The sequence below is a fragment of the Urocitellus parryii genome, chromosome 4 (genome assembly GCF_045843805.1).
Source record: "Urocitellus parryii isolate mUroPar1 chromosome 4, mUroPar1.hap1, whole genome shotgun sequence".
Classification (NCBI taxonomy): Eukaryota; Metazoa; Chordata; class Mammalia; order Rodentia; family Sciuridae; genus Urocitellus; species Urocitellus parryii.
The window spans coordinates 7073184-7099813 of NC_135534.1; the positions used below are offsets into that span (position 1 = coordinate 7073184).

A 26630-nucleotide genomic window follows, 5' to 3' on the forward strand; every position below is an offset into this window, starting at 1 on the left:
TTATAGTCGCAATGGTTGTTATAAGTACATGTTATTTATTGTTTTCAACTTTTAGTAGGGAAGAGAAAAACTAATTAGGTCATGACATTAGTGGAATGAGAAATGGAAGCTTAACTAAAACATTTAAAGTTACAAAAGTTTCCACCACTATCAACAACAACAACAAAATACTGAAAATAAAAGCACAGTTTCCATGAGCAGGTGGGAAGGAAGAAAACAATAGGCTGTACATTCAATTCTCATTTTTCACTTGAGAGTGATCTTTGAACACAAGCACTGTAATACTACTAAAATCCATCTGATAGCTGAGAAAGATACTAAGTGACTAACATATGGGCAACATGTACAGCATGGATATGCTGGACAATGGGATGATTCACACCCTGGACATGATTAACAGGACAGCATGAGATCTGGTCATGCAACTCAGAACAGCATGAAACTTAAAGCTTGTGAACTAATTCTGGAATTTTCCATTTAATATTTCTGACTGTGCTTGATTGTAGGTAACTGAAACCACAGAAAGCAAAAGTGTGGATGAGGAAAAACTTACTGTAACTGAAAGACCAAATGGTACCACAAAGCTTAATCCATGAACAACAGTTTGCTTTTCCATCCTTCCCCACTCACCCCTTTCAACTCTCCTGATGTTTACCTTCATCTTTCAAAATATCCTAAACAATAAATAAATAATGATATAAACATTCAAATAAAGGTTGTATCTAAGTTTCTCAACTTTAGACATTATCTATATGCAATGAAGATTTAGTGCTCCCACAATAGAAAAAACACACACACTACCCTGTCTTCCTCCTCCCAAAGATCATATGGCAATATGAATTATAGATTGTTAAACTGATAAAATGTTATGTAAATATTATCCAGTCTGATTATTAGCATGTTGTATTTCTTTCTTTATATAACTTGGAAAAACTTTTGGAGACTTACTCTTTTAAAAAATTCTTTAACAGAATTCTAAGATTCTTCTTAGTACAACATATTATATGGTCTCAGTCTCATTTTTCTGGGAAGACATCCCTCCTGGAACTCTGGGTCATAAGTTCCAATCTGGCCTGACAATGATTGCATGGTTGTCACATTTGGAATTTCCCTTACCAACAACTTGAGCATTCCCCTTGTATCCTGGGTTGAGTCCCGTTTTTTGGACTCCAGATCTTCCTTTAACTTCCTAGTTTTGGAAGATCATATCCTCTAGATGTTCTGAGAAAAGGTAGTCAGAAGATAAACTTTCTAAGACCATGCATTTCTGAAAATATCTTTATTTTCACTCTGGATTTGACAGTTTGGCTGGGTATAGAATTATAGATCGAATAGATTTTCATTAGACTTAAGAAGGCATTATTAATCTATACCTTTTAGATTTTAGTGGTTATTAAATAGCCTAATGACACTTATTTTAGGTCCTTTTTGTGTGACTTTTCTCTTTGACTTAAAAATCTGTTACCACTTTTCTAATAATACATAATAATGCACTTTGTTGAGGGTCTTTTTCACTTGCTATTTTCAGTTTGGACACTGGGTGGGCCTTTTTCAATTTGAGACCTTTATTTCTGGGGAGATTTCTTATGCTTTTCTTTAATAATGTTCTGCTCTTCATCTTTTCTTTCAGAACTTCTATTAATCAGTTATTGGATTTCTTCTCTCTTGTTGGCCTGTCTTTTAATCAACTGTTTTACATAACATCCTGCTCCTGTTTCCTAGATATAATAGCTTACCTTTGTGAGAAATTCAGTTTTCAGGGTGCAGGCTTTCTTTAAATATCTGGAGTTCCTTAGATTTTGCTCATGTAAAAAAGGGGAGCTAAAGAACTAACTAGAAATTCTATGTGTATGAGCATATGAGCATAGCTTCTTGAATGCTGTGCCTCACCAGAGCTTAATTGGACAGGACACTAGAAATGTCATGGGGTTTTCCACAGACTAGTCAATTTCCCCAGAGAAGAATGTTCTAATCTTCTGGTTAAGGGGTTCATAAATTAGTGTTCTAGGAACCAAGGAGGGGGTCAGTTTTTCTGAGACAAATCTTTCCAAGTCTTAGGGGTCAGAGGCAGTGGTGTGAAAAGCTGAACACCCAGGATGCTGGAAGGTGTTTGGAAGATCTTCCAGTTGAATGTGCAGACTTGCATTTAAGTCTATTTGGGGGCAAGAAACCGCCCTCCCACCCTCAGTTATAAGAGGGATCCCCTAGGTCTGACTTCCACAAACAATCTCTCTTTTAACTTCTCCTGATATGAAATATCCCATTTGAGGCAGGAATGGGAAGGGGGTAGTAACCTAAAAGGGTGGGATGGGGGACCTAGGGTTCTCATTCTTCCCCATTCAAACTTTTAATTGTTTTTAGTCCCATATTCTGAGGTACCTAAAATTTATCCCAGAACACTGCCTTCTTATATCTGGAAAAAAAAAAAAAGTAGCTCACTTCCAATTAGCTTCCTCTACTGAAAAGCCTTGGTGAAGTAGGGAACATTGAATCCTAAGTTACTTATCACACATGTACGAACTTTCAAAAATTTTGTGAGTGAAAATCCAGTCCATTGCTATCTTCTCTCTCGTTCTCTTAATCCTTGGAGATTTTTGCCCTTTAAAAAGAAAATTCCCTGTCATTTTAGTAGAGTCAGGGAGGCAGCAATTTAATCTATCATCTTTTCTAAAAGCTCCTCCCAGAAGACTTCTACTCCATTTGTCATTGGTCACAATGCGTAACATGCACCAACCTAAGAAACTTGAGAGGGAACAAAACTGAAACCAAGCAAAATCACCAGAACTTGAGATAGGAACATTCCTCCTAGAGGAATAAAGGGGAAACTGACAGTTGAACAAAGAATAGCTTCTGAAGGGGGGAAAGGAAGGAGAGCAGAATAAAATAGACTTTATTATTGGGGCTGGGGATGTGGCTCAAGTGGTAGCGCACTGGCCTGGCATGCGTGCAGCCCGGTTTCAATCCTCAGCACCACATACAAAGATGTTGTGTCCGCCGAGAACTAAAATAAATATTAAACATTCTCTCTCTCTCTCTCAAAAAAAATAGACTTTATTATTGCTGTATGTATACACATGACTGCATGACCAATGTGATTCTGTAACCTGTACACTCAGAAAATGAGAAATTTGGGCTGGGGATGTGGCTCAAGCGGTAGCGCGCTCGCCTGGCATGCGTGCGGCCCGGGTTCGATCCTCAGCACCACATACCAGCAAGGATGTTGTGTCCGCCGAGAACTAAAAAATAAATATTAAAAATTCTCAAAAAAGAAAATGAGAAATTATATCCCATCTGATTCAAATGTATGATATGTCAAGATCATTGTACTGTCATGTGAAACTAATTAAAACAAATAAAAATAAAATAAAATAAAATGCACATATTACTCTAAAAAAAAGAATGGCTTCTGAAAAGGAGAATAAGTAATCTAAGGGGTAATAACTGGCTAATGAATGAATATTCACTGGACTTCTGTAAATAGTGGAAAGTTTTTCTTTAAAACCAGTTTTACTAGGGCATATAATTTATAAATAAACATAAAATATACCAAGAACATCAATATCAAGAAATAGAACATTTCTATCACTCTTAAAAATTAGCTCCTTTGTACGTTTTTGCAATCAGTTTCTACCACTCCAAGCTACAGGCAATCCCTGAACTTGCTCTCCTGTCACTATTGATTCGCATCTTTCATTTTTTATACAAGTGGAATGATACGATACATACATCCTTGGGTATATATATTATATTCTTTCTTCATACAGTGTATTTTTGGGATCGATCCATGTTGTAGTATGTATCAATAGTCCCTTTTAACTGTAGTGTTTCTTTGTATACCACAATTTGTCCAATCACCTGTTGATGAACACCTGGATTGTATCCAGCCTTTGGCTATGATGAATAACGCTGCAGTGAATATTCATGCGTGTTTCTGCACTTTCCTGTCTCTCTCAGGTAAATATCTAGTAGTAGAATTACTAGTAATCTAGTAATTTTTAGTAAGTGTATGTTTAACTTGGAAAAAAAAACCTGCCACTTGCTTTCCAAATTTGTTGTACCACTTTATGTTCTCAACAGGAGAGTATGAAAGTTCCATTTGTTCCACATATTTGTCAACATTTGGTATTATCAGTCTTGTAAATTTTAGCCATTTTGGGGGTATACAGTGGTAGCCCATTGCTGTTTTAAACTGATTTTTTTCCTGATGGTTAATAATATAAAGTATCTTTTTTGAGTAGCTCCTGGCCATTGTTTTATCTTACCTTGTGAAGAAGTATCTTTTAAAATATTTTGTCATTTTAAAAAATGTGGTTATCTTTTCAAGTTCTGAGTACTCTCTAATCTTTGGTCACATATATAAATTGTAATTATTTTCTCTCATATTGTGGCATGACTTTTCTTTTCCATTTAAAAAAAAATATTTAGTTTTAAGTTGTAGTTGGACACAATACCTTTATTTTATTAATTTATTTTTATGTGGTGCTGAGGATCAAACCCAGGGCCTCGCACGTGCTCGACAAGCGCTCTACCACTGAGCCACAATCCCAGCCCCTCCTTTCCATTTTTAATTCTGATAAAATCCAATTTAGAATTTATTTTATGGTACATGCTTTTTATATCCCACTTAACAGAAACTTTCATTCCCAGAGGTCACACCAACATTTTCTCTCAGGTTTTTTTTCCAGAAGAAGCCAATTTGAGTTGATTTTAACCCATTTTGAGTTGATTTTCTGGTATAGGATATAAGATAAGGATAAGTATTCATCTTCTTCCATATGGATGTTCACTTGTTTCTGCACCATTTGTTAAAAAGACCTTCCTTTCCCACTGAATTGCCTTGGCACCTTTGCTGAAAATCAACTCTCCAGACAGTTGTCTGTCTCTGGACTCTTGTCTTCCACTGGGTATGTCTGTTTGCCAGAAGCACAGCTTACAGTTACTGTAAGGTAGTCCTCCAATTTTCACTCTTTATAAAATTGTCTTGGCCCACCTCAGTATTTTTCCATTTCCAAAATATACTTAGAACCAGCTTGCCAATTTCTATAACAAAAACACTGCAGAAATTTTGATTGAGATTGTACTGAATCTAAAGATCAATTTGTATAAAACTGATGGTTTAGTGATGTTGAAATTTTCAATCCAGGGGCCTGTTTATTTTTATTTTTTTAATTCTCTCAGGAGGCCTGGAGATATAGCTCAGTTGGTAGAGTGCGTGTCTCACATGCACAAGTCCCTGGGTTCAATCCTCAACACCAAAAAAACAAAACAAAACAAAACAAAAAAAAACCCACCTCTCAAGAAATATTTTATAGTTTTCAATATACAGGGTTGCATACATTTTATGAAATTCTCCCCCAAGTACTTCATGTATTTGAATGATATATGGTAAGTAGAACTATGATTTTTAAAAAAAAGTCTAATTATCTATTACTGCAGATTTAAACACAGTAATTTTTTAAATGGACTTTGTATTCCACAACCTTGCTAAACTAACTTACTAGTCCTAGTAGTTTTTTTTTTTCTTTTTGCTTGGGGGTACTGGGGATTGAACTCAGAGGCACACTACCACCAAGTTACACCCCCATGCTTCATCCTTCCACTCTCAACCTATGTCTTGTATCTAAAGTTTGTCTCTTGGGGGGAAGAAGAGGAAAAGAAGGTAAAAGACAGTCACAACAAAAAAATGTCCAACTTAGTGCTATCACAGTACATCTATATATACATTACAAACTCAGACTACAGGTGCTTGCTTTAAAGTCATGTCTTACAAATAAACTAGAGAAGAAAAAACACATAGTCTTTTTTCTTTTCTTTTTTATGGTGCTGGGAACTGAGCTCAGGGCCTAGAACTTGCTAGGCAAGCAGTCTACCACTGAGCTGTACCCCAGCTCCTCATAGTCTTTTATTTTACCTATGTATTTGCCATTTCCAATGCCTTCATCTCTTCCAGTAAATGTGAGTTACAAGTCATTCCCCCAAATTTCCTTTAGTATAGGCAAGCTGGTGATAAAATCAGTTTTCGTGTATTTGAAAAATTTTTAATTTAGTCTTCATTTTTGAGAGATGGATTCTCTGGATCTTGAATTCTTGGTGGAGAGACCCACTCATACCCAGTATTTGACTCAATTACTCCAGTGTCTCTGGGTCCTCATTGATTCTAATGAGAAGTCAGCCATATGTGTAAACTGATGATTTGGGGATACTGTGCCATCTCCCTCTTCTTTCAAATTTTCCTTTTTACCTTTGGTTTCAGCAATTTGACTATGATATGCTTGTGAGTGCTTTTTCTTTGTACCTTGATAGATTCCAATGGACATCCTGAGTCTGTAAGTCAATGTTTTCTATCAAATTTGAGATGTCTGGAGCTATAATTTTTTTTTCCCAATTATTCCCCCTATTCTTCTGTTTCTTTTCTAGGACTTCAACTGCAGCTGCCCTGGATATCTGGTATTGTCCCTGGGGTTTTTCACTTTTCTATAACTGTTTCTCCCCTCTCTTCTTTGGATGGGGTAGTTTCCACTGATCCACCTTCAATTATGCAGGGTTTTTTTCCCTGCTGAGCACATTAGTGATTTTTAAAAATTCACTTACTATTTTATGTCGGCTCTATAACTTCCATGTTTTCGGTCTCCATGTTTTAGTTACAACTTCTCTATTCACTTATTTTTCCTTTAACTCTTTATGGCATTTGCCCATAATTCCCCAGTCCTATGTAGAACAGTCGCTTTGAAGTTAGCCTGCAAAATCCAGCAACTGTACCCACACAGACACTCATAGTCAGTTTCTATCAATTGCTTTTCTTCCTCTGTATGAGTTATATTTTCCTGTTTCTTTACTTGTCCAGAAAACTGGACATAAGACAACGCTGCATTCTGGATCCTGCTGTGTCCTCCCTTCTGAGGATTTATCTATCTACAGTAGGCAGTTGACTTGTCAAGATGCAAACTGTCAATTTGTGTCTTCTGTAGTATGCAGCTGCTGCCACCACTACTCAGACCTTGCAGCTTCTAGCTGCTGCTGTTTTAGCCTGGCACCTTGGGGTCTCCCCTGCACCTGTGTAATTTGGCAGACAATCATGGATTTGGGCAGCTTATATTCAGATTTAGGGGCTCACACTGTGATTTGTGTGTGTGTGATTTTCCCCTAATTTTCCATCTGTGCTGCCAGTCTCAGGGTCTGTCCTCTGATATCCCATGCCAGTAAGGCTTCCCTTTTCTACTGCCTGAGCTGTGTACAGTTTAGGAACACAGAACACAGTTTAAGAAAGCATTCAATACACATCTCATCTGGTTTAGGTTTTTCAAGGGTATATTCCTCCCTTCCCTGTGACCACTTTTGGTTTTTTGAGTTGGCTGGTTCTTTTTACTTTTGTGTGTCTAGCTGGGCTTCCTAGGGGCTGCCCTGTCTGTCTGTAGTGAGCTTAATTAACAGTCAACTAGAGATTTGGGCAGTTTCTATTAATGAGTTGGGCCTCAGTCCTGCTTTCATGACTTACTGTGTTTTCCTCTGCACTTTGAACCCTGACGTCTAGTCTCTGGTCCCTGCCATTGTAACCATGCAGTTTTCCATGGCCATTCCATTCCTGCAGCCACTGTGGGGATGGGGGCACACATTCTGGCAAAAACCAGTCACAGACTTGCAGGTCTTGCTCCTCCAGGCTCTACAGAGAGTTTCTGGGCAAATCTTCTCATTGTTATCTGAGGAAGGGTCTGAGCAAACACTTCATTCCATCTCTTTTACTGGAAATTTCCTCTAATCCAGTAGAAAGCAATTTACAAATTAATTTACTTTTTGAATTTTTAAAAATAACACCTTTTGGGCTGGGGATGTGGCTCAAGAGGTAGCTCGCTCGCCTGGCATGCGTGCAGCCCGGGTTCAATCCTCAGCACCACATACCAACAAAGATGTTGTGTCTGCCGAGAACTAAAAAATAAATAAATATTAAAAATTCTCTCTCTCTCTCTCTCTCTCTCTCTCTCTCTCTCTCTCTCTCCTCTTTCACTCTCTCTTTTAAAAAAAAAAAAATAACACCTTTTTTTTTTTTGGTGTGTGTGTGTGTGTGTTTGCTGGGTATTGAACCCAGAGCCTTGGCATTCGAGGCAAGCACTCTACCAACTGAGCTATAACCCCAGCCCATCACCTTACTTTTCAAAGCCTAGTGCTATGTACAAAGATTTGAAAGCAACAGAAATTATTAAATAATGATTAGGGTGGGGATGTGGCTCAGTAGTAGAAGGCACAAGTGGTAGAGGTCAAGGCCCTGGGTTTGATCCCCAACACTGCCAAGAGGGAAGAGGGGAGAAAGGGGGGAGAGGGGAAAAAAGAAGGGAGAGGCGAAGGCAATCCTTAGAAAAATTTTTTTTTGGTACTGGGGATTGAACGTAGGAGCAATTTACCACTGATTTACACCCCCAGTCCTTTTTGGTTTTTGAAACAGGGTATGACTAAGTTGCTGGGGCTGACCTTGAATTTGTGATCTTACTGCCTCAGCCTCTTGAGTTGCAGGGTCACAGGTGTGCCCCACAATGCCCAGCATCTTTAGAAATTTATTAGGTCAAACAGTCTAAATGCTGCATGTAATAGTCATGTCACAAAAGTAGAAAGGCCTGGGCTAGGACTGTTTTGTTTCTTTTATTTTAATGAAATAAAAGGAAAAAATATAACAGTAAAGAAAAAAGAGTAGCCCAGTGAGAAGCAGAAATTCTGTCCCTAGAAATTGAATCCTTTTCCTGTCTAGGAGTCAGCAGGGCTCAGTCTCTTCTCAGTTGGCCACTAGGAAGATGGGAAAGGAGAGCATTTCTTTTTGTTGCTTATGTTTTACTTTGTTTTGAGAGACTCTCTGGTTATTTTGAGAGGACAATCAAATAACTGTATTATGTACTGTTGTACTGGATTCTAGCTGCTGTATGGAATAGCTACTAGTTTATATGTCTGTAAAAAAGTGCAAATATTGGGCTGGGATTGTGGCTCAGCGGTAGAGCACTCACCTAGCACGTGCAAGGCCCTGGGTTCGATACTCAGCACCACATAAAAATAAATAAAAAATAAAGGTTGGGCTGGGGATGTGGCTCAAGCGGTAGCGCGCTTGCCTGGCATGCGTGCGGCCCGGGTTCGATCCTCAGCACCACATACAAACAAAGATGTTGTGTCCGCCAAAAACTAAAAAAATGAATATTAAAAAAATTCTTTAAAAAATTTAAAAAATAAGGGAATTATGTCCAACTAAATAAATAAATATTTTAAAAGTGCAAATATTAATAGAGTATGCTATGTGCAAAGCATTATATGATAGGAACAGATATGGGACGGGGAAAAGAAAATGAATAAAGAAAAGATCAGTGTTGCTCCTAAAGATTATATTAGGTACTACAAAGACATGTAAATAAAGAGCACACACACAGAGAGGAAGGAATGGATATAGACAGCTAAGCTCTGTTCACAGGATAAGTACCTGATTTATTCAACCTTTCAATTACAAATCACAAACTTTGTGTTATCCCATAAGTTATTTTTTAAAAACATGTTTTTACAAAATATTACTGGTATACTGTAGAAAAAAATAACTAATTTATTTTGGAAGTGCATAACAAAGTGGAACAATCCCATAAACTCCTAGGGAAGACCTAATGTTGAAAGTCTGAAGGAAAAAAGTGTGCGTGTCTACAGACATTGAGCATACACCTCTGTGCTTCTCAATTTCTCCTTTTATCCAAATAGATCCTATTTTATAACTCGAATTAAGTGGACATCTCTCCATGTCAGAACACTGACTGATTTCATTTATTAAATAATCATAATATTTAGTTGAAATAAATATATGATCATTTATTTAACCTGTCTTTTTCTGATGGACATCTAATTTGCTTATAATAGTTTTTAGCTATCAGAGAGCTATTGTAATAATTCTATCATATAAATCATTAGAACTAGAAATGCTCACTTGAAAGGACTAGACATTCAGATTTTTAATGGCTGTGGTACACTGACTTTCAGACTCACCTGAACATGCTGCAAGAGAGCCCGGGCACTTCCTGCACACCAACTCACACTCACCCCTGCATGTGGCAGCACTGGCTTCATTTCCTCTTGCAATTTAAATTAATGCCAGTGCATGGAGTTTTCCTTTAAAAGACCCCTTTCAGTATTTCTTATAAGGCAGATCTGCTAGCAATAAATTCTCTCATCTTTGTTCATCCAGGAAGGTGTTTTGCCTGCTATTAAGGACAGTTTTGCTGGATGTGATGTTTTTTAATGTTTAAGGATATGTGTTTATTTTTTAGTTGTAAACAGACACAATGCTTTTATTTTGTTTGTTTCCATGCGGCACTGAGGGTCAAACCCAGTCCCTCATATATGCTAGGCAAGCACTGAGCCACAACCCCAGCCCAATACAAATGTTTTGCTGGAGACTTTTCTTTCAGCACTTTGAATGTCATTCCACTGCCTCCTGGCCTGCGCTATCTCTGCTGAGAAGCCTATCATTATTCAAAATTTGATCAATTACCTTTCTCTTGCTGCTTTCAGCCTTTTTTGTCTTAACCTTTATTTTCTTTGATTAGGAGCTGTTAACACCTTGGTGTTTATGTACCTCATTTGGGGTTCTCCTCCTTAATGTATACATTGATGACTGTCATCAGATTTGGTGAGGTTTGTCATTATTCCTTCATGTATTTTTCAGTTTTTTCCTCTTTTCACTTCCTAGGATTCCCACTGTATGTATGCTGGTAGGCCTAATGTTCCAGAGACCTCTGAGGCTCTCTTACCCACTCCCCTTCACTCTTCTTGCTCTGTTCTTCATAATGAATAATTTTCTATTGATCTATCACGTTCACTGATTCTTTCTTCTGCATCTCGAATCTGCTGTTGAATCTCTATAGTGAATTTTTCATTTTAGGCATTCTAATTGCATTTGGCTCTTTTTTATACTATGTTCCAATGGGATTATTTACTAAATCACTGTCACCATACTTTAAGTATTTAAACAGCTTCCTTTATTCTTTGAGCATATTTTGAGCATAGCTGTGCTGAAGTCTTTGTTTGCCCAATTCACCATCTAGTCTCACTCAGAGACAGTTTCTATTGACTAATTATTTCCTCTGAATACTAATCACCTTTTCCTGTTTCTTTGACTCATAATTTTTGTTAAAAACTGGATGTCTTGGGCTAGGGATATGGCTCAGTAGTATAGGGCATGAGTAGGGCTCTGGGTTCAATCCCCAGCACCACAAAAACACACACCAAAACTGGGTATCTTAGAGAATATATTTTAACAACTGGATTATAACTTTCCATGTGGGTTATGGGTTTTGTTTGCTTGTTTAATAATCTGCCTGGAGTAGATCTAAAAGTCTGTCTCCCTTTCAGCCTCCTGGTGTGTAGCTACTTGATGTCTTTACTCAGTTTCTTTCTCCCCCCACCTCACCTTCTTTTCTTTCTCTCTCTTTCATCTTTTGGTACTGGGGACTGAACTTGGGGGTACTCTATCACTGAGCTACATCCCCAGTCCTTTTTATTTTGAGACAGGATCTCACTAAATTGCTGAGGCTGGCCTCAAATTTGTAATTCTCCTGCTTTGGACCTCCCGAGTTGCTGGGATTATAGGTGTACTCAACCACCACTCTTAGCTCTACTGTTTCTTTTATTTTCCTTCCAATTTCTTGCCCCCCCCCCCGACCATGGATTGAACCCAGGGGTGCTTAATGACTGAGTCACATCTCCAACTCTTATTAAAATATTTTATTTAGAGACAGGGTCTCACTAAGTGGCTGAGGCTGGCTTTAAACTCACCATCCTCCTGTCTCAGCTTCCTGAGCTGATATAGGTGTGCACCACCACACCCAACTTTGCTTTTTTTTTTTTTTTTTTTTTTAAGCATAGCTTGCTGGGGTTGTCTCCATGGCCACTCATCTTTTTTGTGATTAGCCAATGACTGGTTAAAAGTTGTACATCTTGAGCCTGCTAGGCTTCCAATCTCCACCCTTGGAGCTGTACCAAGGCTAGTAAATGCAAAGTCAGGCACTTTTCAGGTTTCCCCAACTTCTCCTTTCTGATGGAGCCCTCTTGCATCTCCGCCATACATCATTCAGCTTTCAATCAACCAGGGGTACACAGACAATATTACCTGCATGTGTGCACAGACTTGTAAGTCAGCCAGGGGTATGTGGACATATTCTCTAACACTTCTCTAACCATCTCATCTCCCAAAATGTTAGTTTTGGGCAAGTCTGCCAGTTCCCTCAGACTCCCACAGTGGCTTGCCTCTTTGTTCACCTGCCACTGAGATCACCACCTCTGGACAAGGGCTCTTCACTTCCTGCTCCAGGCAAGTGAGTGCACACTGGCAGCCAATCCCCACCCTGACAGAATCACCAGGTCAATGAAGGAGCCCCAGGTAAGAATGTCAGACCCCCACTGCTTCTACCTGAAGTAGAAGTTTATACCTGAAGTAGACGCTTAGCAGTTTCTCATGGATAAAGGATTCTTAATTTGTTTCTGATTGATTTGAATTCAATCTCAATTCTCAATAGTTCTATTTCCAGAGCACTAACATTGTTATCTTTGACATGTGTCTGATATTAATGTTGTATTTTTTTTCTTTTGGACCAGGGATTAAACACATGGGTGCTTAACCACTGAACCACATAACCAGCATTTTTTACTTTCAATTTGAGACAGGGTCTCACTAAGTTGCTTAGGGACTCGATAAGTTGCTGAGGCTGGCTGTGAACCTACGATCCTCCTGCCTCAGCCTTTGGAGTCACTAGGATAACATGTATTCCCCACCAGTCCCTGCTAATGTTGATTCACCCCATCCTTTAATTTTCTTTTTTAAATTTTTTTTAGATATACATGACAATAGAGTATATTTTGGCATACATACATGGAGTATAACTTCCCATTCTTGTGGTTGTACAGGATGTAAAGTTACACTGGTCATGTATTCATATGTGAACATAGGAAAGTTATATCCAATTCATTCTATTGTCTTTCCCATTCCCATCTCCCCTTCCCTTCAGTCCCCTTTGTACAAACCAATGAACTTCTATCCACGCAACTGTAGTATCCACATATCAGAGAGAACATTTGGCATTTGGTTTTTTGGGATTGACTTATTTCACTTAGCATGATAGTCTCCAGTTCCATCCATTTACCAGCAAATGCCATAACTTCATCCTTCTTTATGGCTGAGTAATATTCCATATATATGTATATGTACCACATTTTCTTTATCCATTTATCTGTTGAAAGGCACCTACGCTGGTTCTATAGCTTAGCTATTGTGAATTGTGCTGCTATGAACATTGATGTGGCCACATCACTACAGTATGCTGATTTTAAGTCCTTTGGTAGGACTGGGGATATAGCTCACATGAACAAGGCCCTGGGTTCAATCCCCAGCACCACCACCAAAAAAAAAAAAAAAAAAAGTCCTTTGGGTATATGCTGAGGAGTGAGATAACTGGGTCAAATGGTGGTTCCAGTCCAAGTTTTCTGAGGAATCTCCATACTACTTTCCAGAATGGTTGCACCAATTTGCAGTCCCACCAGAAATTTGTGAGTGCACCTTTCCCCCCCCCCACATCCTCTCCAACATTTATTGTTACTTGTATTCTTGATAATTGCCACTCTGCCTGGAGTAAGATGAAATCTCAGTGTAGTTTTAATTTGTATTTCTCTATAAGTTGATTTTTAAAGTAGAGATTTTCTGACTTCTTACTGAAGTCCTGACTGTCCTTGGCTACTTCTAAATCCTCTTTCTTCTTCAAGGGTATCACATGATGTGATATTATGAGTCATCACATGACACTATAAGTCAAATGTGAGATTAGAAAGGAGAAGGGGGCTGGGGATGTGGCTCAAATGGTAGCGCGCTTGCCCGGCATGTGCGGGGCGCTGGGTTCGATCCTCAGCAACTCATACAAATAAAAATAAAGATGTTGTGTCCACTGAAAGCTAAAAAAATAAATATTAAAAAATTCTCTCTCGGGGCTGGGGATGTGGCTCAAGCGGTAGCGTGCTCGCCTGGTATGCATGCGGCCCAGGTTCGATCCTCAGCACCACATACAAACAAAGATGTTGTGTCCGCCGAGAACTAAAACATAAATATTAAAAAATTCTCTCTCTCTCTCTCTCTCTCTCTCTCTCTCTCTCTCTCTCTCTCTCTCTCTCTCCTCTCTCACTCTGTCTTTAAAAAAAAAAATTCTCTCTCTCTCTTTCTTAAAAAAAGAAAAGAAAAGAAAGGAGAAGGAACATTTTTACACCCAGCTATCTAAGCAATTCTAGGTCTGAAGATAGTTTGTTTGCCTCACATCTTATCTCAGGACCAGATGCAGGTCCTACTTTCAGTCTCATCTGAAAGAAAACTGTTTGGCTGCTCTGTTCTCCTTTCTCACATTCCCTCCACAGCACCTGAAGTCATCCAGGAGGGCTGGATACCAGATTGCCCATAGCCTTCTACGTTTATTTGTACATGCAACTAAAAACCCTTCTTTATTCCTTTGACGTGACAGTTTCTTTGTTATAGAAATGGTTCATGCTGCTGTGCCTTACCCTACAAAACCTGGAAAATCCCACCTGTCTCTTGCCATTAAGCCAATAGGCATTACTGTTACTGTTAGTCTCCTCCCTCTTTGATAAGAACTCAGCCCAAGAAAAAGCTAAATATAGTTATCGAGAAAAGGCAACATTCAAGAATTTCTGACTGAGTTCCATGATCATGCACTTCACAAAACTGACAGCGTTTGCAGCATTGTTGCTGTGCTGACACTGTAAATCTGTGACAAAGTATTTTTTCCACACAATCTACCCTAAATTAAATGCAGTTTCACTTATGAAACTTCTTAAAATGCTTTTCTTTATCACAAATGTCTTCAAAAGCAAATGGCTTCCCAAACTAGGTAAACATCATGTCATGTTACATTTCCCATCCATTTCCTCAACTGGACAGGCATGTGCAAAAGGAAAGAGCAAGAGTGACCCCAACAAGGAATGGAACCAACTAAATCCAATCCAGCTGAGCACACACAGGGTCCTAGCTACAAAATAATCAAACACACCCACTGCTCCCTGTGCTCAATATCTGCTCCTTCCCAGGACAAGTAAGGCCAATAACACCACAGCTTCTAAAGTGCTCAGAGCCGGGCACGGTGATGCATACCTGTAATCCCAACCTCTTGGAGACAGAAGCAGGAGGAGCCTAAGTGTGAGGTTAGCCCAGACAACTCTGTGAGGCTCTGTTTCAAAAAAAAATAATAATAATAATAATTAAAAGGGCTGAGATGTAGCTCAGTGCTGGAGTGCTTACCTAGCATGCTCAAGGTTCTGGATTCTATCCTCAGTACTGCCAAAAATAATAATAATAATAATAAATAAAGTGCTTGGATAAGAATACTTGAGGAAGGTGAAAATGCTACAGATGATGTCTCTTCCAGACAGCAAGAGGTTTCAAATAACCCCAAGTCTCCTGGAGCCAGCGGTCCATTACAAGTAGAGTTCACTGATAAGGGGGTACTGATTACCAATTGCAAGACAAGACAGGGCTATAATCTAGCACTGCTTGGGAGGGAAATTAACCTTTTTGTTTGGTGTTTTAATTAATAGCACAAGCTGACTGCAGTTTAAAAAGCTGCATCAGGAAAAATAGCCTCTTTTACTGTTCCTCCTAGATAGATTGTACACAATAAAAGTGCTATTCAAGCCAGATAGCTGGAGTCTTTGCAGGTGAAACTTGGGTTTGTGATTCATTTTGTTTTCTCAGTGATGGCATTTCGGATACAGAATCACTAATGGATTTGGGTTTTCCAGTGAAGGTGGTTAAAGTGTAAGGGGTCAGAATGTAAAACTGTAAAATGATGCAGTAGTTGCATATGACCTATGTGCATCCTCCACACACCATTTAGAACCACCCAAGTCTTCTAGTGTTCTTGAGGGACAAACAGATTTAGATGGCAGCATACCACCCTGCCCCATTTCTCAGAAGTTCCTCTCCCCTTTGGTTTAAACTCACATCTCTGAATTAGTAAAAGTATCAGGTTTACATGGATAGTAATCGTCTCTTTTCTTTTTTTAATAAGATGCTGATTCTTAAGAAAAGAACATATTCTACCTGGATTTTGGAAAGGGAACCCCTGACAGAACCATTCCATAGGTTCCATGCCCATGGATTCAACCAATTGCAATTAAAAATACTCAGGAAAGCTGGGTGAGGTGGTACAACCCCATAATCCCAGCTACTCCGGAGGCTGAGGAAGAGGACTGCAAATTCAAAGCCAGCCTAGAAATTTAGTGAGACCCTGTCCCAAAATGAAAAATAAAATGGGTTGGGATGTAGTTCAGTGGTGATAGAGCACCTGCCCAGCATGTGCAAGGCTCTGGGCTCAACCCCTAGGAGCAAAACATAATTTTTTTAAAAAAATTATGTCTATTAAACATCTATTTACATAGCGTTTACACTGTATTAGGCAATATAAGTAATCTATAGATGATGTAAAGCATACGGAAGGATACACATAGGTTTTATGCAAATACTATCTCATTTTATATACTGGACTTGAGCACCCATGGATTTTGGTATCCAAAGAAGGTCTTGGAACCAATACCCCAGGGATAGCAAGAGACGACTGTGTGCGAAGATGCTTAGTGTTATTATTACATTAAGGACAAGTAAACACTTGCCAAACCCACTAGAGAGTACTTAGACACAAAAATAATAATGCTGCATTAAACATACAAAAAGATCAAGGAAAATAAAATGTTAAGACCTAAAAAATTATGCTTCCAGAGGCTCAAGAGGCTGGGGCTGGAGGATTGCAAGTTTGAGGCAAGCCTCAGTGACTTACTGAGGTCCTAAGTAACTTAACAAGACTCTGTCTGAAATAGAAAATAGAAGAGTGCTTGGGATGTGGCTCAGTGGTTAAGAACCCCTGGGTTCTATTCCTGTTACTAGGGGGTAAAAAACTTTAAAAATAAAATAATATTGCTGAGTAACAAAACAAAATGCATGCATAGTACACATAAAATATATACACATGAATATATTATTTGCAGCACTATAATTGGAAGAGTTTGGAAACAATCTGAAGTCCAACAGTACATAAATTTCTAGTTAAACTATGGTAGATCCATATAATAAGATCCTATTGAAGCTGCTGAAAGTTCTTTATGTTGATATGTGGAAAGATCCCCAAGAATTAATTGCTGAATGAACAAAAGAAAAATCAAGATACAAAGCAACACCCATAGTATGCTAACATTAATTTTTAAAGGTAAAAATACAGATAATTTATACAATTATATACAAATATATTCATACTTGCTTGAATATACATAAAAATGTCTGAGAAGATACACAAGGAATTAATCAAGAGCTGTACAATAACTGGGCAAGGTGGGGTTGAGAGGAATATGGGATCTGAGCAGACCTGGGAGTGATGGTGAGGACACAATTCACTGTGGATCTTTCTGTATCTTTTGATTTGGGGGGCATGTACAGATCACTCATTCCCAGGCTTTTAAACACACACTGGAAGGGCCCTCCCTGAGAGCAGTCCTCTCCCAGCCTCGTGCAGCACCTGAGTCTAGCCACTAGAGGTTGAGAATGCACTGCTGGGACTGGATCTCCTTTAAAAAATCCTGAGTTCTTGCTGCACGGGAGAACTGGGCCAAGGCTAGATGGCCAACTTTCAGAGACCATTACTCCACCCTGGTTTTGTACAAACTGGGTGGCCTAGCTGAATTTTCACCCTGCCCCAATATTGCCTGTCTTTGAGGACAAGTTGTATACAAGCCAGAAGATCTTCTTCAGGTGGGCTTGAAGACAGCCACCAGAGTGACTGCCAGACCACCTCTGACTTCATTATAATAAAAGATGTGACTATCCTTTCCCTTTCTTAGCCCATCCCTCCCTCTCCTTTCTTTTACCTTATATCTATAACCTCCTGACCCCCAAGCAGTGGGAAGGTGATCTAGGAGTTTATCTTCCTGTTCTTGGTCAAGAATAAAACTCTCCTTCCTCCTCAACTGGTGTTCTTGATACTCGTTCACAATTCCAAGAGGGAAAAATTACTGAGCAGACTGTTTCATCCACACTCTTCCCCTAAGTGCCTCAGCTACTGAAAGTAAAAGCTCAGTTTGGAAAGAATGAACTAGGGCTGGAGGGCTAAGCAAGAGGTCTCATTCATGTGGTTCTTTGTTGTAAAGCCACATGAGTCAGATAGGAGAGATTACCTACCTATGTTGCTTTTACTACAGTCCAATCATGAGTTAAAAAGCACAAATAAATAGTATAAGAATTCACCTTACAAATGGATGTATTCCAGAAGCTAAGCTGTGGGCAGTTCAGCAGACCCTTAACTCCAAGGAGCAGAGAGAGAGGCTGGTCCTGCCACCTGTCAACACAAACTGCACTCAGAGTCAACACGCTCTCTGAGTATAAAATATAAAATATGCTGGAATTCTAATCACTTAAAGGGAAAAAGCTTAAGACAAAGTAAATTTAGTTGGAGAAGGCTGAGGAGGTGAGCAACACTGTAAAGATTCTGGGAACACCTGCATATTTCAGAAGCTCTCATTTTATCTTTTTTGGGTTATCTAGTGCCTCTTTTCTCGAGGATATGCACATGCTGCTAAATGCTGCTTAGCTGTGATTAGGGTAAGTTTTTAGCTCAAAAGTAACTGAAGCCAGTGCGGTGGCGCATGCCAGTAATCCCAATGGCTTGGGAGGCTGACGCAAGAGGGAGGCTGGGTTCAAAGCCAGCCTCAGCAACAGCGAGGTGCTGTCTCTAAAGAAAATACAAAATAGGGCTGGGGATGTGGCTCAGTGGTCAAGTGCCCCTGAGTTCAATCCCTGGCAAACCCCTCTCCCCAAAAAAAAGTATACTGAAAAGAAATGAGTGGGGAGGAGAAATGAGGAGCAATAGAGGTAACAGAGGACATGAGAAATCCAAAGAGGGGACAGAAGGACATTCCCCAGTGCCTCAGCTACTGAAAGTAAAAGCAAGAAAGCTCAAGAGTGAGGAAAGGCTGGGGAGGGAGGGAATCCCTCATAGTGAGGACAACACTGTGACCAAGTTCCACGTGGCCCATCTGAGGGCACCCTTGGCCAGGACATCTCAGCTAGTGTATGGGCAGAAATACCCACCGGACTTCCATATTTACAGAATAATTCCAAATTGGGAATAAAATACCAAACTACAAACCACTAGAAATGCTTTTAAAGCCATGTTAACAGAGAAAAAAATCTACAACAAGCACATACCCTCTGCCATCAGAAATGGCATGACAGAGTGTGTCATTTGATATCCAGAAGTAAGGAAGGCAAGGCTGAAGGAACCCTGCTGGGGTTCCTGCTGTTGAAGTTCAGTGGACATCAGCAAGGTCCCAGGCAGCAGCCCAGTGTGTCTCCACACACAAAGATAATCAAAGTAATAGGGATTTCAGGCCAGGGCAGGGAGAAACCTGGGACAATGGCATGGATGATTCGGTGTACACCTCAGGAATAAATGTTTTATGATCACATTAAAGCCATGTGTGTGTGTGTGTGTGTGTGTGTGTGTATGTGTGTATCTCTGAGAAATGAGAATTATCATGGAGCACAAGCAGGCACCTGAATAACAAGGAAGTTAATTAAACCACTGGCTCATTGTTGCACTTAACCAGGACAAGTATCCACTCTCCTGCTGATCCAGTTTTTTTCTGTTAAACATTTTTCTAAGTAATAGATGTGCAGTGAAAGCTCTGCTGAATCTCCCAAGTTTACAGAGACAATATGCATGAGCCTATGGGCTGTTTGATGAACACCATCAGGGTTATTAGCAAGATCCTTGGCCCTAGTGTCAGTCAACAGCGATGCCTCCAGATACTACTAGCAAAGCCAAGGAGCAGGAGACAGGGAAGCCAAGGGACATGCAGAGGAAAGGGGAAGAAGGGAAGAAAAGTTCAAGGGTGAAAACTGAAGTAGCAGGGTCAACTGAGCAGGGGACACACATCAGAGGCATTTTGATTTGCTGTCTCTTTACAACAAATTGGTAAAAACACACTTTGGGACTGCCAATGATTTGTTCTTTGTGATTTTATAACAAACTTACTAGTGGTTCGTTTTTGAGTTTATGTTCTGAAGTTACTATCACAATGAGTTCAGCAAAGAAAAATTTTAATTGTCCTACTGGAAGAACACAGTGTCACTGACAGACAGACACAGAAGTTCCTTTAAAAACCAAAGGGGAGCCTAGGATAGTTATATCCAAGACTGCTCTGTGGGGCACTTGAGGGTTCCTTCTGCAAAAGACAAGAAAAATCAGATGGGATTAAAAAGTCTAGAGTGACCTCATGCAGTTCTCTTTGTTGTAGAAATAAACAAGAAATTCACAGAGTTACTGTTGGCAATTACCAATGGTGAGAGGCTCAGCCTGCTTAAGAATGGAAGCCACTGAGTCAAGGCCTCCAGGTCACATGGGGCTGCCCTGTGAGTGAAGCTGAGGTCTGGGGAAGAGAAGTTCCTGGGAGTCATGTGCTTCTGAGGACCCTTGCCAGGAGACAGTGCAGTGCGAGGAACACTCTTTGTAGCAGAACTGCTGGAAGGAGGTCGTGGTCAAGGTTTCATTGGTGAGGTGTATGAAAGGAACAGCTCTTTCAGCGTGAGGAAGACTGGTGTGTTTGCTGTACTGGACAAGCTAGAAATCATAGAGGAGGATGACAATGGCCCAGTGGACACCATGCAGGTTGAACTTCCTCCCCTTTGGGAAACAAACTCCAGAGGTTCTTTAAAGGTTGGAGAACTATAGAATCTGGAAAAATCATATTCTGTGATGTTTTGCCAGGAAAAGAGAGCTTAGGACTTGGATAACCTTATTGGCAACTGGGATGGAGAATGAGACGGAGTGCAGCTTTGCAGTTTTGCAAGTATGGTGTTTTAGTCAGCTTTTTCTTTGCTATGACTAAAGGTCTTGACCAGCACAATTATAGAGGAGAAAGAGTTTATTTGAGGGCTCATAGAGATCTTAATCTATAGAAGGCTGGCTCCATTTCTCAAGGCTTAAGATGAGGCTGAACATCATGGCAGAGCATGTGGCAGAGGGAAGCAGCTCATATCATAGTGACCAAGAAGCAGAGAGAAAGACTTCACTCAACAGATACAAATATATACCCAAAGCCATCCCCCAATTCCCATCTCCTTCAGCCACACCCTACCACTTCAGTTACTGGGGATTAAATCACTGATGGGGTCAAGACTCTCACAACCCAATCATTTCTCCTCTCAACCTTCTTGTATTGTCTCACACGTGATCTTTTGGGGGTCACCTCGCATACTAACCATAACATGGAAAGTACAATTCTCTTGCACATGAACGATATCATCCCAGATAGTATGACAATGAAAAGGAGACCTCCCAAATTTGCCTTTATGTCAAGAAGTGTTGGGGATAAAAGTTCATTAGACATAATAAACCAAAGGCTACAGGTTGAAGACGACCCTGCAAGTCACTAACAGACTTGAGACATTCTTCCCCACTCTCACAACTCCATAAACTTCTAGCCCAATGAAAACAGATTTCACTTTCAACCATTCAGCCTGACAAAGACACCCAATGCCAATGGGAGCACTGGTCACAGTCTGCAATGGGAGAGCTAAACAATGCACCTGTCCAAGAGAGTCTGCCCTTGCCCATATCTTCTGGCAACTCACATGATCTAGAAGTGGGCTTACTGGCTAAAGTTAAAGACAATCCTCCCTTCTGTGGGGTAACTCATTGGACTGGTCAGCTGGACTGGAACTGGAAGATGAATATGCAGGCTGTGTAGATGGAACCTTTAGGGCACTTAGTATTTCGCCCATGCTCTGAAGAAGGCACTAATGGTTAAGCTTAAGAGCTGCAGGCCTGACTCTAGGTTTGCATCCCTATAGCCTGTTTCCAACCAGATCCAACACTATAACTCTTTAGCCTTTGAAGGCTTCTTAAGTGAAGGAGTATAAGAAAATATTCCGGGCTGGGGATATGGCTCAAGCGGTAGTGCGCTCACCTGGCATGTGTGCGGCCCGGGTTCGATCCTTAGCACCACATACAAAACAAAGATGTTGTGTCCGCCGAAAACTAAAAAATAAATATTAAAAAAATTCTCTCTTTAAAAAAAAAAAGTGATCATCTGGAACATTTCCAGGGCTCACAGCAAAAAAAAAAAAAAAAAAAAAAAAAAAGAGAGAGAGATAGGAAAAAAAAATATATTCCACCAAAAATGAAAAAAGGTTTAGAGATAATGATTGGAAATAAGAAAGGTATCCAGGGTCATTACAATTCTTGTTACTTAGACTCACCCTTATTCTGCTTATCTGCTTTTGGTTCTACTCTAGACATTTACTTAGACCCAAATAAAGAATGATGTAGAATACAATAGTGAAACTTAAGAGCTACTGAGGACAGAAACTGTTAATCTTCTGAAAATATATGGATATGTGTGTGCCACAAAAATTACTAAACTGAGAGAAATATTTTTAAAAGTTGAGGCTGTATCAGGATTTACCTAGAAGGAAAAGATCCTGAAGAATTCTTAAATATCCTGTTTTATCTTAAGGATGGAACTATTATCAAAAATTAAATTGGGAGATCAAAAAGTAGACGACTGTTACTTCTATCCCATTGTTTATGGGAAAAAATGAGAAAATTGGAGTTCCTTCAATCTAGCAGTTGCTAGAATAGTCTTTTATCAACCGTATCCTGAAATTTGCAGAGGCACCATTATGTTTGATTATCCAGATGCATCAATTTGGCAAAGACTTTAAACTATATTTAAAATGTTTCCTTCTCTGGAATTAAATATAACAGATTTACTTGAAGACACTCCCAGGCAGTGCAGGGTCTGCAGAGGGCTTGCAATGTATGAGTGTTACGTAAAACCCACAAACCTCAAGTCCACCTTCATCCCAAGAAGTTGAATCACCAATATAAACAAGTGTTGCTTCCTCAAAATATACCTGCCTGGGAATGAGACTTCCTTGTCTGAAGTCATTTGCTGCTGTCTGCATAGGAACAAGCAAGCCACTTTGATGGTTTAGTAAAGTATGGGGAGGACGATTCTGCCTGGCTCTTCTTGGAAGCATGGCTGATCTGGATAGTGGTCAGACGACTTCAACATTCCCAAGTGACCCCTGCCTGGAGGTGGGAGCACAGTTGAAGATGTCTCTAGAGGATCTACCTTCCTTGGACTCTAGGAGAACCCAAGGCTATGCCCGAAAATCTCTCTGTGATGCAGACATGTGCATTGCCAGAGTCCAACCACCAGCCTGTTCAGTAAGCAGGGTCACCTCAAGAAGCGTAAAGGCTAAGCACAGACTGCAGTCACGTCTTTCTCGTGCTGGTGGTTCTGTCCAGTGTCTGTTGCTGGCTGTGGGCATCTTTGTGGGGATGGCCTTCAAAAAAGAGTTTCTATTTCCAAACCAAGTGCTTTTGCATTACTAAGTATAAAATAAGAAGTATTTTGCACTCCAGAAAGTATGCTTATTTTTTAAAAATAATTTGTTGTTGGGCTGGGGATGTGGCTCAAGTGGTAGCACGCTTGCCTGGCATGCGTGCGACCCGGGTTCGATCCTCAGCATACCAACAAAGATGTTGTGTCCGCCGAGAACTAAAAAATAAATATTAAAAAAAAATTCTAAAAAAAAATATAATAATTTGTTGTTGTAGATGAATATAATATCTTCATTTTATTTATTTTTACGTGGTGCTAAGGATCAAACCAAGTGCCTCATTCTTGCTAGGCAAGCACTCTACCACTGAGCCACAACCCCAGCCCTGAGTTGGTTTTTTAAGAAGTGTAATGAGGTTATTAATACCAGAAGCTTAAGTTAAGTGCGTTGATCATATGATTTTTTAAAATATTTTTCAATTGTAGTTGGACACATTACCTTTATTTTATTTGTTTATTTATTTTTATGTGGTGCTGAGGATTGAACCCAGGGTCTTGCACATGCTAGGCGAGCGTTCTACCGCTGAGCTGCAACCCCACCCAATATGATAATTTTTAAAGAATAAAATTTTAATTGTGACAGTTTAAAACCTCCTTTAGTCCACTGAGAATGTAAATTAATGTTCTTCTTTATCGGGGGGGAAAAAAGGAAAGGGCTAAGACTGCTCTCATCATTTTGGGATTCCACAGAGTGCATCTCACTACCACTGTGACATTCCTCGTTGCTGGCTGCCTTCACCTCCCTCAGCAGAAGGAATGGCTAGTCATCTGGGAAATTTCAATAATATTGGCTGATTTTACATAATGTAACCAATAAACAGAACCTATGTTAGAAATACTGCTCTTAATTCAGACACATGCGGCTTGGGAGGCAACAAGCTTCAAAGCTTAGGGAGGCAACCCTGCTGCTGCTGGAGGTCTGCTGTGTTTCAGGGGAGACTTCCTAAGTTACTTTAAATGATTCCTTACAAAACACCAATTCAGTGTTGTTATCTCCATTCTATAAATGAAAAACACTCCCAGGCAAGATAAGTGACTATCTTAAAGTCTCAAAAGTAAGTGCCAGAGCCAGATTCAATCCCCAAACTCTGAAATGACAGCTGTCTTCCTTTCACAGAAGAACCATCCTGATGAGGATGGGGTGGAAATGGGAGAGGTAAGGGAAAATAACAATGAAAAGTAATTAAATGAGAGGGACTTTGCAATTCAACGTTTTATGAACTGAAGAATATCAAAATCTTAACTCTAGTACAGAGATCTAAAAGGGAAAATAACAAATTTAAAGGGACAAAAGGAAGGTTTTTCTCCAACTACCTTTGCCAAACTGTCTTGACACTTTGCCAATGACTCATGTGATTTGACAGGCAAGGAAAGGCTGGTATGAGGCAGGAAGGGGTCACAATACAACGTCACTGTGTAAATGTGGCCACCACTGGATTTTGCAGCAACCTGTACCATGCCATCTATCACACTGCTAAAATAACAAGTATGCACAGTTATCATCCCAATAGAGTGACAAGCTTACAGGTAGGATCTGCACTGCATCATATTCATCCTCATAAGCCCTGAACTCAACACAGTGGCTGGTGTAAAGAATATATTCAATAAATGTTGATTGGTTGGTAAACTGGATGAAAAAGAATCCAAATGGACTGCTTTCCACTCAAGTGTATCTTGACTATTATAATGCAGCAAATTGAATGTTCAATAAATTGTCTTTATAAATGGGTATGAATCCTTCTCACATCATTTTGTTTGTTTGCTTACAGTGCTGGGAATCGAACCCAGGGAGGGCCTCATGCATACTAGGCAAGTTCTCTCCCACCCAGCTGCATTCTCAGCTCATATCATTTCTTTTTTATGGCGGGGGGTGCCAAGGATTGAACCCAGGGGTGCTTTACCACTGAGTCATATTCCCAGCCCTTGTAATTTTATTTAGAGACAGGGTCTCACTGAATTGCTTATGACCTCACTAACTCTCTGAGGCTGGCTTTGAACTTAGGATCCTCCTGCCTCAGCCTCTTGGGCCACTGGGATTATGGGCACATACCACCACGCCTGGCTCACATCACTTCTTCTAGCATCAAAATGCATGTCCTTTCAGATGACAGACACATGAACAAACATCATAAAATTCAAGTCTGCTCTGTGGCTACAAGGAAACATCAGAGACACTACAGCAAAGTCAGATGTTCGAATGATAAAAGTTCATGTTAAGTAGAGAAAGCAACAGAGATGCATCCCAAATCAGATAAATGGAAACACAGCACAAATCAGGGTCAGGTAGCATCAAGCCTTTGAATAACTGAATCATCACTGTGGATACAAGAAAAATTTTTTACTGATTTTCAATCAATTTTTAAATCAATCTGACTACAGAATAATTTATATACAACAAAACATACCAGGGCTGGGGGTGTAGCTCAGTGGTAAAGCTAGCATGAACAAGGCTTTCAGTTTAATACCCAGGGAAGAAAGAAAAAGAAAGGGCCAAGGGAGAGGAAGAGAAAGGAAGAAAGAAAGGCATCCATTTTATGAACAGTATGATGAATTTCAACGTATGCACCACCATGTGAAGATATGGATATGTCTATCCTGCCCTATGAAGCCAGGTGGCTCCTTCGCCCTGCTCCAAGCAACCACTGATCTTTTTTCTGTCAAGACATCTCCCTTTTTGTTTGCTTTTGTTTGTGAGTCCTGGGGATGGAACCCAGGCCCAGCAAGTGCTTTGCTAATGAGCTGCATCCCAGAAGGCCGCAGGCTCCTTTCGTCATTTTCTCTGCACCAGAGCCACATGTGATTACTGGTTCATTCACCTCTTAAGTCTCTTTTTATCTTTGAGACTTTCCCTTATGATTTATTTGTTAAAAATAACTGGGTTAAGGATCCCTTGGTTTGGAATTTGCTGATTGCCTCTTTGTCCCTTGCATCCCCTATAAACTCAGGATGTATTTTAGTCAGCAAGACAACTTTACAGTGGTACTGTGTACACCTATCAGGAGACATGTATGCTGTCCCATATTTATTTTTCTTTCTCACTTTTTGAAAAATACTATATTTTTTTCCTCAACTAACTAAAAATAAAGCTATTTATTATGCTATATTAGGACCAATTAACCTAGAAAAGTATAATGGGACACCAATCCCTGTTTAAAAGACTCATTCTGCAGGAT

At 39.8% G+C, this 26630-nt stretch overlaps 1 protein-coding gene and 1 pseudogene across 1 annotated transcript in view; one reads left to right on the forward strand and one right to left on the reverse strand.

Annotated features, from left to right (window-relative positions):
• Positions 1 to 26630, reverse strand: part of Pacs1 (phosphofurin acidic cluster sorting protein 1) — a 134688-nt gene that overhangs the window by 59769 nt on the left and 48289 nt on the right. The window lies entirely within an intron of this gene.
• LOC113188228 (ubiquitin carboxyl-terminal hydrolase CYLD pseudogene) lies at positions 19766 to 21462 on the forward strand (annotated as a pseudogene).